This window comes from Corvus hawaiiensis, chromosome 2, assembly GCF_020740725.1.
Source record: "Corvus hawaiiensis isolate bCorHaw1 chromosome 2, bCorHaw1.pri.cur, whole genome shotgun sequence".
In the NCBI taxonomy this organism is placed as follows: domain Eukaryota; kingdom Metazoa; phylum Chordata; class Aves; order Passeriformes; family Corvidae; genus Corvus; species Corvus hawaiiensis.
In genome coordinates, this window is record NC_063214.1 from 29,166,371 (window position 1) to 29,178,409 (window position 12,039).

At 43.5% G+C, this 12,039-nt stretch overlaps 3 long non-coding RNA genes across 3 annotated transcripts in view; 2 read left to right on the forward strand and 1 right to left on the reverse strand.

Annotated features, from left to right (window-relative positions):
• Positions 1 to 1,720, reverse strand: part of LOC125322106 — a 96,556-nt gene extending 94,836 nt beyond the window's left edge. The window contains exons 1-2 of the long non-coding RNA XR_007201840.1: positions 1,606 to 1,720; positions 583 to 792 (exon numbers count right to left, since the gene is read on the reverse strand). This is a non-coding gene — a long non-coding RNA (uncharacterized LOC125322106). The remainder of the gene's footprint in view (positions 1 to 582; positions 793 to 1,605) is intronic.
• LOC125322108 lies at positions 36 to 11,404 on the forward strand. The gene is made up of 2 exons (XR_007201843.1): positions 36 to 237; positions 10,944 to 11,404. It is a non-coding gene; the product is annotated as an uncharacterized LOC125322108 (long non-coding RNA).
• LOC125322107 lies at positions 865 to 3,635 on the forward strand. The gene is made up of 2 exons (XR_007201842.1): positions 865 to 940; positions 1,713 to 3,635. It is a non-coding gene; the product is annotated as an uncharacterized LOC125322107 (long non-coding RNA).
• Positions 11,405 to 12,039: the final 635 nt, after the last annotated feature.

Here is a 12,039-nt window from a genome sequence, read left to right on the forward strand (position 1 = left end):
AAAAAAAAAAGCCATGCAGGCATTTTGAACCTCCTCGCTGCTGGGCTGTGCATTTCCTTCTTAAAGAAGTTTCAGGAGAGATGGTTGTTAGGGAGAGGAAGTAGGATCTCATTTTGAATGCAGATTTCAGTGCTGAATTGAAGGTCTGAAGGTCCCATGATGCCAGGGCAGCAGCAGCAGTATCTGGTCAGTCCTTTTGCAGTGATCATCAGATGACCTTGAGATTTACCCAACCAGGTCAGTACAGTTTCTAAAAATATTACATTTTCCAGGATCGTGTTTTCAGCTGTACCAGAGACAATCCTAGTGAAGAATTAATTCCGTTGGGCATACCCTCCATTCCTTCTCACCCCTTCCCTCTCCCCCTGCACTGGCCCTCCCTTACTCTGGGTTGTAAAAAAGCCTCCGAGATTTCTCTTTTAGCACTGACCTTCTGAGCTATCTAATGATGAAGATAGGAAGAAGCTGCAACCAGACAGTAGAAAAAAACCTCCCTTTTGCTAGCAGGGAAATGTGTGAGTAATACACACACTGTTGGATGGTGGCCAAATCACTCTAGTAACGGCTGCTAGTTCCCCTTACCAAGAAAATGATCAAATGAGAATGAGGAGCTGCAGTCGGCTGTCAGAAATGCTGAGTCGCAAGGGGAGAGTGCCGCATCCGATGGAAATTTACCCAGGAGCCAGCGACCTTCACACTCTGGGGACGAGGACTGAGGGCTTGTAGGGATATCCTGCCCTCGCTCACACACTGCTGTATTACCTCCACGTCACCACCCAGGCAGAGCACACCCTGGAAAAGCAGACCAGGAGATGAGTTCCAAGACAGAGAAGGCTGCCAAGACAGGCTCCATGGCACGAAAGAGGGTACTGCTCTACGTGGTGCGCAAGGATATCTGGCCCCACAGCACTGCCTAGTCCTCGGAGATTACTTGCCTCAGGTAATTAATTGTTGCTCATCTGGCCCCTCCCCTGCTGCTTTGGACACAGGGTCTTGAAATGAGACAGCTGGGTCCAGCTGACCTGTACCTGGGGCTACCACAACAGGATACAGCAGGCAGCAAAGGTGACTTCACAGCTCCCTGCTTTTAGGGCTGTGCCTTGGGTGGAGGTAGAGCTTCCCCAGCAGCTGCTTCAGTGCATGCCCTGTAGCCATTTTCACATGATTTCAGGCCCATGTTAGAAGCAGAATGCAGGAATACTCTGGCTTCACCCTTGTCAGAGGGTCTTAGGTTTGGGATACCACCAGAACATCTCATCTTCTCTCCCACATACTGAGGCATAATCAATGGCTTTGCCTGCAAGTTTTCAGCCTCTCCCTGAAAGATGATGAGAAGTGGGGGACGATGTGCAATAATGCCAGAAGACAAAGCATACAAGACAGTAAGTAAGAGTTGTAGTTGAAAACAGAGGACAACTATTTGCATCGAGCTCAAAGATGGAAAAAAGAGGAGAAAGGTAGCTGGTGCTGCAATGATGGGGATGTTGGCTAGATGGTGCTAGCACATACTCCTGTGCTTTTGTCATGAACTAGTACAACATTATTACTGCTTCTCCTTCAGATAGAGGTTTCATTTCCATTGCAAGAGCTGGAGAAACTACTCACTGTTGATGGTATTGCCAACAGAGAACTGGTAGTCCCCAGTGGAGTTCTTGTCCCTGTCAAAGATGAAGGGCTTCTGGAATATGAGAAAGGTAATGCTCTCTTTGCAGCACAGGGGAATGATAAGAAGCCGTCTCAACCCAGTACTCCTGTGTTGGCTAAACATGATACAAAATGTGATATCCGCCTGACGTCATCCCTGCAATCACCCCTTCTCATGCCGTGCTGCAGAAACTCGTTCTTAATCCTCTGGACTAGACTGGATTAAACTCTCCTGGCTGTGCTAATAGAGCTGGCTCCAGTCACCAAGGCAACTGCAGGCTCCTCAGCCCCCGCAAGGAGCGCACCCACACGGTGAGGTGAAGATCCTGGCTCCAGCACACCAGTCCTGCAATCCACACACTTCATTTGTACGTTGTGCTTTTTTATTTAGCTGTATCCTGCTTGTGGCAGAGCATCTGTATGGCCCTTCAGAAGATCCAGGACCAGGTATGAGAGATCCTGTGCCTACTGTGATGAGAACCAATGGGCTTCTGGGACACCTGCTGGTGGACTGGTGCTTGACACACAAGGTCCTGAGAAGTTCAGGCCTGCACAAGGAACATATCCAAACTCCAGAGCTTGGATTAAACGTCTCCTAGTTCTCTTAGTGAATATCTGTGATGAACAATACAGACTGAGGGTAAATCAGATCTTGAATATAGGTTCAAACCTAAACCAAACTCCCTATATATTATGGTTTACACAGAGCCCAGCCACCACTAGAGGGAACAGAAGGCCACAATGAATGACAAAATTACAAGTTCACACTCTAAAATGAATGCAGTCGATGAGAAAATACTAGCAGACATTCTCCATTAGAAGTGGAGATGAAATATAAACATCTGATCTGGTAAGAGGAGGAAGTGGAGACTGGAAATGGAGAACAAGGGGTTTTGTATTTTTGCCTGTCCTCCAAGCACCAACTCCTCCTAAAGGCAGAGGATTTTAAAAAGACACCTTTCATCCAAGTCTCCTTGAAGCTGTTGATAGGAAATTAGGCAAAGCTACAGGCTAGGACAGCATCTATTTGGTGGAAAAGAAGATATCACCTTTTTTGTGTGTATCAAAAAGAGCTTACAAGCATCCCAAACCCTCTCTTTGCAATAGGCATATGTTGCACATGGAAGCAGAACCAGCTGGGTTTGCTGTCTTGGGCTCACTCCTGGGTGCTCTGTGAACACTTAGCTCTGCTCTGGGCTGCAGAGTCCAGCCATCCTTGTCATGCACAACAGTGGAAAAAGAAAAAAACAGTATGACCAGGTAGAAAGTGGAAGTCAATTTTTTCCCAAGAGGTTAGAAATAACCTCTGCTTCAGCAGCCAGTTATCCAGAACTGAGAGAAATGGGAACTCACAATTGAGACTAAACAGTACAAATCCCTGCAAGCCCTTTCCTGTCCTCAGGGTTAGCAAGGAAAGGGCTTCACCAGTCCCTGACGCTGACTGTTCCTTTGGTATGTGCTGGGACAAGAGCAGGGTGCCTTGCTGGGTACCCTGATTCCAGGCACTTCACAGCAGCCCTCCTGCTGGCTGTGGTGCAGAGCAGCCAGGAGGCAAAACGGATACAGGGCAGAGCAGTCCTCACATGGTAATTCACCCTCAAGTTTAAGGTCAGCTGAATAGCAGTGTGGGAAGGAATTGCACTCTTACTGCCTCTTGTGTCAGTCATTTCATCTTATGTTCAAGTCTTCCCTTTCCTAGCTCATGGATTTATATGCCTTCATCCTCTGTTTTACTATGTCAGGAAAACTGCACTGACTTCCAAAGACTTGCTCCTGATTCACACTGCTACAATCAAAAGGAGAAGCAGGACTCCACATTATTGTTCCCAGGGATGAATCCTGAAGGTCTCTTGATCTGTGGAGCAGCTACAAGGAAATTTGTAGTACGAACAGTCCCATTACTGCCTTTTGTCCATATGAGTCCTCTTGATCCTGTTAACTGCTATTAACCTATTTCCTAAGAAATACACTTTCTTATCTTTCGGCCAGAACTGTTTGGTCCTGTCTCCTTCTTATGCACAAGTTTTCCTCTAATTCCTGTTGGTTCTATCCTGCCTGGCACAGTGAATCCTTTCCCCTCATTCATACAAGCAAATCCCATGCAGCCCTTTGCAGCAGGTATCAAGAACCTGCCAGTCACACTGCAGTGAGAAACTCAATTCAGAGGCCCTTAGCTGAGCAGCAGCCATAGCACAGCTCCAAAGCTAGCTCATGTATGTGGTTCTTTTCTGGCCTCTTTTTTCTCCTGGAGGAAGAGGAAAACCTTGGGTAAAGTATGGCTACAGTCACCATGGCTGCCTGGCACAGAAATCAATGGAAGGGCATGAAATCTAGTCCAGTCCCTGTGATGGCACTTTTCAGGTGGGAAGGTGCCTTTACTCTTTCCTCCCACCCTCAGGGCCAGTCCAGCTACCCCCATTGTCTACCAAGCACGGCAGCAAAATTCTTACCCAGCAGCAAGAATTTCACCCACAAACTGGCTAAGATGTGTTCACACACAAGTGTTACTGATGCACTCATGGCCTGTCTTCCTCTGTCTTCATCTTCAAATGTCAGTCTCACAGAAGTTCTGAGGCTGACTCACTCCAAGCACATGCTCTGGCCTGCCTGTGACCTGCATGTCTGAGCAATTCTCCTAGGCCAGCTTGATTTCAGACTTTGGCTGTGTGCAGGAATGATATATCCGGGAGTAAAGCTCAGCTCCTTTGTCATTGACAGGAGGCCTCCGGGTATCCTTTGACCTAATGCTGCTGGTGAGATGGGCTGATGTCACAAAACACAGCAGTAAGAACAACTCAGAAGTCAGGGAAACGAAGACCTGCAGTTTCAGGTCTTCTGTAGGGGCAGAATGACCATAACCCTCTATTTGAATCTCAGATTAGACTTGGAATTTGAACTACGAGAAAACAGCAGAGTAGCTGAATCCCAGATCTGAAACTGGGCTTCTCCCTAATCTTTTCAGACAGATGTTTCAGGATTGTTCCATGAGACCCTACACTACCCAAAGAAGAGCATTATGGCCTCATCCCATAGAGCTGTAGATTCTCTTACCAAATGTTATTTTCAATTTTTGATCATCATGGGAAGCCTGTTTCTAAAACAAAAGGTATTTTCACAGCACACAAAGCTAAGAAATTAGATTCTTCTGTATAGCAGATTACCAGCACCTTAGAAAAATCTGGCTTGTCCAGACTTCAGTCATTTCTAGAAGGTTTTGTAATACTTTGCCCCCTCAGATGTCACTGGGAGCTTTGCTCTTGATTTCTGCAGGGCCAGGGTTTATTTCAAGGGCATGTCATCTTATTAGAGCCCAAACCACTTCATACACTCTGTGCACATGGGCATAACCTCGCCATTCAAGGAAATGTTATCTCTGTAGGACAACCATGGGCTGACAAGACATCCACATGCATATAAGAATCACCATGTCAAAGCCCTAATTTTTCTGAAAATTTTTGCCTCCAAGTGCCATGCAAATTAAACAGTTCACCTTCATTTCCCTCTGATGGAAAATAGGCTGAATCAAGAGAGGACTTACAAACAGGACTTGACAAAGTGTGTAATTCTTTAGAGCAATTAGGGCCCCAGTGTGGGATAGGAGCTGTGCACTTCACCAGTCTTCCCTGTGTTCATGTCTTAATATCCACTTGAGAAGTTTTACATTGCTCAACTAACAAAAAAATGGCTGTAGCATTTGAATGAAGCAAAGGCCAAACAAAAAATGAACTGTCTCACAAGTCAGCTCTGCAGCTCTTATGCCAACCCTCTTTCCCTGCAGCCAGTCTGATGGCAAGATACTGCCATACATTTGGCAGGAAGTCACACCTGAAGAAAGGAAAAGTGAAACTGTGAAGCCACACATACCTTAGCACAACCACACTTACACCGGTAAGCCTTAGGCAGGTGGGGAGCCTGTGCTTGAGATATGGAGAGAAACTTGCCTTATGCCCAAGGGCCTCACATCAAAATCATGTACTTTAATATCTGCACTGCCCATAATCCCTGACAGTCTCTAATTTTGAAGGGATACATAAATATAAATCTAAATAGAGAGAGGGATACATAAATACATATGGTATTTTACTAAATAAACAACTTTTTCCACACCTGTTACCTCATGAGCATATCTTTACCTACAATGAGATAAGAGTTGTGGTGGCTCTCTGTTTGGAAGCTCCAGTAAGAAGTGTTTCTGTCAGACAGCTTTCTTTTCTCTCCAACATTACAGAATCAAGGCTGCTGTGGGTGCAAGGTGATGGTCAGTGAATCTCAACAAGCCAGGAGATGGTTCAAGCAGTGCAGACTGGTGTTTAAGCATTAACAAACATCAGTCAAAAGTACAGCAAAAGAGGGTATCAGAGAGCAGCAAAACATGATCCTGCTGCAAAGTTCCAGTGAGGTACAGAGTATGTCATATCTTCCATGGTGAACCCCTTTCCCTTCCTACTCTTGGCAAATCCTGTCCCCTCTCCAAAAGACTTCTCTTTGCAAACAAACTACAGGGGTGAGGTTTACACAAGGGAAATTCTTGAGCATGAAATGCAAAATACAAAACACAACATCAGCCTGAAAAGTCCAGCAATCCATCATCATAAGCTTACATGAGCCACATTTTCCATGTTTCTAAAACACAACCAAAGTAGCTAACATCTCTTATGTGGCAGGAATCCAGAGAAAGAGGCAAGCCAAAGCAAGACTGGGCAGTCCTCCAGCAGAAAGGGCTGGCTTCAAAAGCTGAAGTGCACTTAAAACTTTAAGGGGGAACAAGAGGCCAGCTTTAGATGTTGTTCTGTCAACCACACATGGATTTCCAAGCTGATGAGAAGTTCCTCTCATCAGATTAATACTCCACCATTAGGCAATAGTTTCATACATATAAATGATGCCATTTAAGTAACAGGAGCAAGTTTCATCATTCCATCAAACATCATGGCTAACACTTGCTATTTCCAGTATACTCTCTGCTCCACACACAGGGTAAATTTCCCCCCAGTAGAGTAACTACTACTTACTTAGCAGGAGTCCAGGGCAGAAAGTAGAGAGGATTGCTTCTACAAATGAAGAGTGCTTGGAAAATTCTGAGTAAGATAGAATGTTACTAGCGTCTAGCAAGAAGTGGCACAGACACTGTGACAGTCTCTATTCTTGTGGAAAATAGCCCAGCAGGGAGCTCATTTCTTGTCCTACCTGGAAACTATCATTTCCACCAGTACTAGACCATTTTATATGAGGCTGCTGATCCACTTGGAATTGGCTAAATCCCTTGAGACTCTCCCAGCCATGTTGTTACTCCAGTCACTGATGGTTTTCTTGGGTAGAGCTAATTGGGACATGCTGTAAACGCAAATTATCTAGTAGCCATCTTATCAGTATTGCTGTTTTGCCGTGCCTTGTCCATACAGACAACTGGTGGCTGATGTAAAACAAGTGAGAAGAAAAACAGGTCTTCAAAAATCAAGATATTTTTTCCTCTGAGCACACTCAGACAAAAGACACGGTTTCAGAGATCTTGTGGTGCTTTTAGAAGAGAGGGAGAGACAACTCATTTCAGGGAAGCTTTGTAAAGCCAAGCAATCCCAGCTTTAGTGATCTGCAGAGTATGTGTTGCATTAAGCAAGATAAAGGGGGAAGGGGCTACAAGCCTGCTTATATCAAGCAAGAGCAGAGAGAAGAGCTATTCACAACACAAAAACCCTGTCATGACATTTAACCCTGCTCTGCTGACAGCCTCAGTGAAGGGAGCAAGAATTGATTCAGTTTGGAGACAGAACTCCTACCTCTATCCAGGAGTGAATGTGAGGGTGTAGGAGCACTAGGAAAGAGGAGAGGAGTGGAAAGCAAAAAAAATTGTTCTTCTCTTATTGAAATTGGCAGACAGCTCCCCTGGTGTCCTCACATTGGCAAAGAGCCTCCCCTCCTCCTTAGCAGCTGCCCCTTGTTTCAATGTATTAAAAACAAGATAACAAATCTATGCAGAAAAGACATTTACAGGGTGACTAAAATACAAAGAGTGCCCACATCAATAGAAATCAGAATTTTGAATTGACTATTCTTACTTCACAGAGTACATTGCCCAGAATTTTTAAAATAACCACGTGCAGAATTTATGGGGGCTTTCTTTGAAAGGTAAAGAGGAAAAAATACCAACCAGAAAACTCACTCAAACCCTAAACACTTCCCTTTAACCAGCTGTTGTATACACAGATGATTGTCCCTTTTTTGGGGTACACTGCAGGGCAAATCCTGAAGATTTCATCCAGGAAGAATCTGGGGATTTTTTCAATGTGAGAATACTGAAAGATAATTTGTATAAGGAAACTTTTCTGAAGTACGGACTGAGAAAAGATGGGATCCATCCCCATGCACCACTGCACATAGCCATACAAAAGACTCTGAGTCCAGAAAATCCAATGGAAAACTATTCTGGAGTCTACACACACTGCAGCCTCCACAACATTTCAGAATGACCTGTTTATAAAGCAAAATGCTAATGGCTTATAACAAAGTTGAAAGCCAGCACTGTAATGGGACACAGAAAAAAAAAAAGCAGGAGAAATGAGAATTACTGGCAGTGCCCAAGGTCCCTGAAAGAAGCTGGGAGTTTGCTATGGAATTTCCTAGCTGTTAGCATGTGAAAGAAATAGGACTGGCAGTGTATAAGTCTGCATAGCATTTGAAGTGTTTGGGTATCAGATCCAGATTCAGAAATATGGAAAAAAAACCCCACTTTCAAGGTTAAGACCTGCTGAAAGAGAGGATAAGACATTGGCAAAATAGTAGCAGGAAAGGAAGACAGGAGGGACAGAAGGCACAAAGAACGGGAATGGCTAAAAACAGGGAAAGAAATGGTGGTGAACTGTTGGGGTTTTTAAATACCAGTTTAGCTATAAACTCAGTGCATGACTTTGATGGCAGGTAAACTTTATCATGCTTTTCCTCAGTTCTCCATGTATGTAAAAAAACATTTCTCTACCTCAAGATTTTTAAACAGAAAGTGCTGGAAAGCTATAAAATATACAGTGCAAAAAAGTATCAATTAGGCATAAAAGGAAAAAGCCAACTCAGAAAATAATCACTGGTATCTGTGGAAAAATGTCATTTTGGGTGCCATAAAGAGCTATGCCATTTATATTCTTAAAAAGAGGCATGGCTGAGAAAAGCAGCACTCTCTTCTTATTACCACTGAGGTCCCAGCAGACCTTCCTGCTGAAAGAACAGAAACTGTAACCAAATAAATGCTGATGTGATTGTGATAGTGATTGATGAAGGAGGATCTGGATCTCATTGTGTTCAGCACTGTGAACACCTAATAATCCTTACTCAAGAGCCTCATATTTAGACTGTAAGCAAAAAGACAGTGAAGGATAGAGTAAGCTGGTAAGAGATGTATATACAGCAATGAAATTGCCTTTTCTAATTGGGTTTCATCTTGGTGGAAAGATAAGTGATCCCATCATCCAGGCCTCGTGTTTTATAGGCATCTGGATCTGTCTGTTGTGTATGAAAGCAGCCAGCAGTTCTCTGGTGTGGAGGGCAGAGACTGTATCAGGGAATTCATTGAGCAGTAACTATATGCAAATTATTATCTCTGCAGTGGATGACAGCAAAGAAGGAATTTTGGCAACATCCTTTCCAGGATTTTGCTGTTCCTCAGGGATTCTTCTGTCTAAGTGAAGGGCACTTATGAGGTACATTATTTCATTATTTCTGCAGCTTGGGCACTCTTTTGCCTGCAGCGCTGCAGGGATCTCAGCATGCAGCTTGGGATTTTGCCAGTCAGCTCACTGGAGTACTGAAGAGAAGCAATGAAGCCAATGCAGCAAAAAATGCTGATGGTACTAGAGTCTAGGAGAAATTCTTTTCATATTCAACTCACGGCAAAGCCTGTTACAACGTCATAAATCCTCTGTAGCAGCAAGAGAGGGACACGGGAGAGAAGCCTGCTGTCTCTGCTTTTCCTGCACAGTCTATTCTCAGCACTGTGCGTCACGCTCTCCTTCATCACTCTCCATCACTTCTGCACAGTTCAGGAAGATTCTGACATCTAGGTTTGCAGTGTTATGAGTTAGCAAAGGCCTTTTCCACCACAATCCAAAGACCACAAAAGCCAGAGAGTTTCTTGCTGTCAAACCACATGTTTTTGCTCTGAGTAAACTTGACAGAATAAATAGAGAGACCCCATAGCACCACTATTAAAAACAATTTTCAGAGTACAACAGCACTTTAAATGAGGAAAAAATGACACAAGGCTCTTGGAAGAAATAAAAGCAGATATAAATGTCAAATTCATTTAGTGTCAGGAAATAACATATCAAGAGAGACGGGTCCATAGCAGTTATTATAACCACTGGCTAAGAAACGTTTTTTGTTTTCTGCTGAATAGTTGCTAGATTTTTCCCCATCTTCTTCCACAATAGCACAAGACTGTGAGTTCACCTGTGAAAAGAGAGCAAGAAGCAAGCAACAATAGTTAATAGCTGGAGAACATGGGTATTTGCTTGGGGTTGCAAGACATCAATTGTCAAACCCATAATGAGACAGTAACTTAACAATTGAGTTTACAGCATCAGGCCAGAAATACCAAAAATGAGCAGAATGCCAAACAGGAATATGAAGAGACTAAGTAATTTGTTTAAGGATTAAGAACAGTAGAGTGACAGAGATATCTCGAGCTATGACTAAACCCAGTGTGTCAAGATTTATTAACCCAGGATTCCAGGATTTACTAAACCAGCAACTCCTGCTGAACTGTTGATATTCTGAAGCTTAGGTTTAAATACACAATAATATTGTTGGAAGGATGATATAAAAAGGGTTTCAGGCAATTAGCACAGTTCTTTCACTGGGTGCAAGGTTGCCATCTGGAGAGCTGCAGCACTACTGGGATAGGGACACTGATAATTTCAGAGGCAATTGGTCTAACCTTCTGCTGATGTAAAAGAACACTGGTGCATTCTTTTTAATTGCTAGGTTTTGGATTTGTCATAAAAATAACGAGGTAAGAGCTGGCAAATGTGTCTAATATAGGCTGGGAAACAGTCTGGTTTTCACTGCATGTGTGGCATGCATCTGCATCCATGTTGCTAAGCATTCTAATGTCACAGAGACAGGACGTGCCTCCTAAAGTGAAAAATATACCATTTTCAATATCATGCTTTGAAGGTTATAGTGATAAAGAGAGCTACAGAGCAAGGAGTGCTCAAGTAGCAGAGTAACAGCAGCTTTGATTCTGTTACCAAGTTCCTCTGGTCACAAAGATATTACATTAGGGTTGTGTAACTTACGCTTTCTGTTTGCAGGTGGAAAAATGACAGGCTGTACATTCTCCATTGTTGGAGATATTCAAGACTGGATAAAGCTGTGAGAAATCTGGTCAGATCTTCAGCCAACTCTGATTTGAACTAGAGGTTGATCCAGAAACCTTCAGAGGTGTTTTCCAACCTGAACTATGCTGTGTGCCCATTGCAACATGAGGATGGTGTAGTGTTGCTGCCCATGCTTAGCAGAATAGCAACTTCTGACCTTTATGTCCTGGCCAGAGTCAAGTATTTGATGTCTGCTGAAAACAAACTCTTCCATTTTTCATGCTTCACCAGAAAGAGTCACTGGGTATGGCTACAGAAGCTGCTCAGTCCCATAGTGCAAGACTTATCCACAGGCATTTCCAGTTAGCTTAAATCGTGAGCTCCTAAACCAGTGAGTGCTGACATTTTACATTGCCTTGTGTGGAAATAAAAGGCATTTAAGTAATGAGCAGAAATTTCTCTTAATCTTGTCATATTCCCTTGAAGGCAGTCATGAACTACAACATTAATTATTCCCTTATGCCTGTCATGCCTCACCTTATGATGAATAACCCAAACATACAACTTTGCTTCTAGAGATATTTTAGAGTTCTGCTATACTTTTTTGTTCTTTCCATGTCTATCTTTCCATTTACTGGCAAGTATTTTCTCTTCATTTCTGCATATAAACCAAAAAAATGACACCAAGGTTATGAACTCGCAAGGCTACTCTTCCACAGACATGCAATCTCTTCTCATGATGAGCAGTGGTTGTAAATGTACCGAAGCTGAGAAGAGACGCAGGGAGCACGCTGCCCTAATAAAGTTGTTGAAGTCTCAGTGCAATAAAATAACATAGAATGAAGCACAAAGAAAAGGAAAGGATACATTATCCTGTGGACATAGTTGGCAAATTGTCAGAATTTGATGTGATTAGAAAAGCTTAACACAGTAATAGCTATGTGGGCACTTCCCTGCTTCTCGGTGAGCATGGCTACTGCTGGTATCTAGTGTGGTGTCTGGCACACCAACAAAATACAAGAGTGCTCATACAAACATGGCCTGCCATGTGGGTTGGCATAAGGCTCAGTGAGCTGTGTGATGCAAAGGC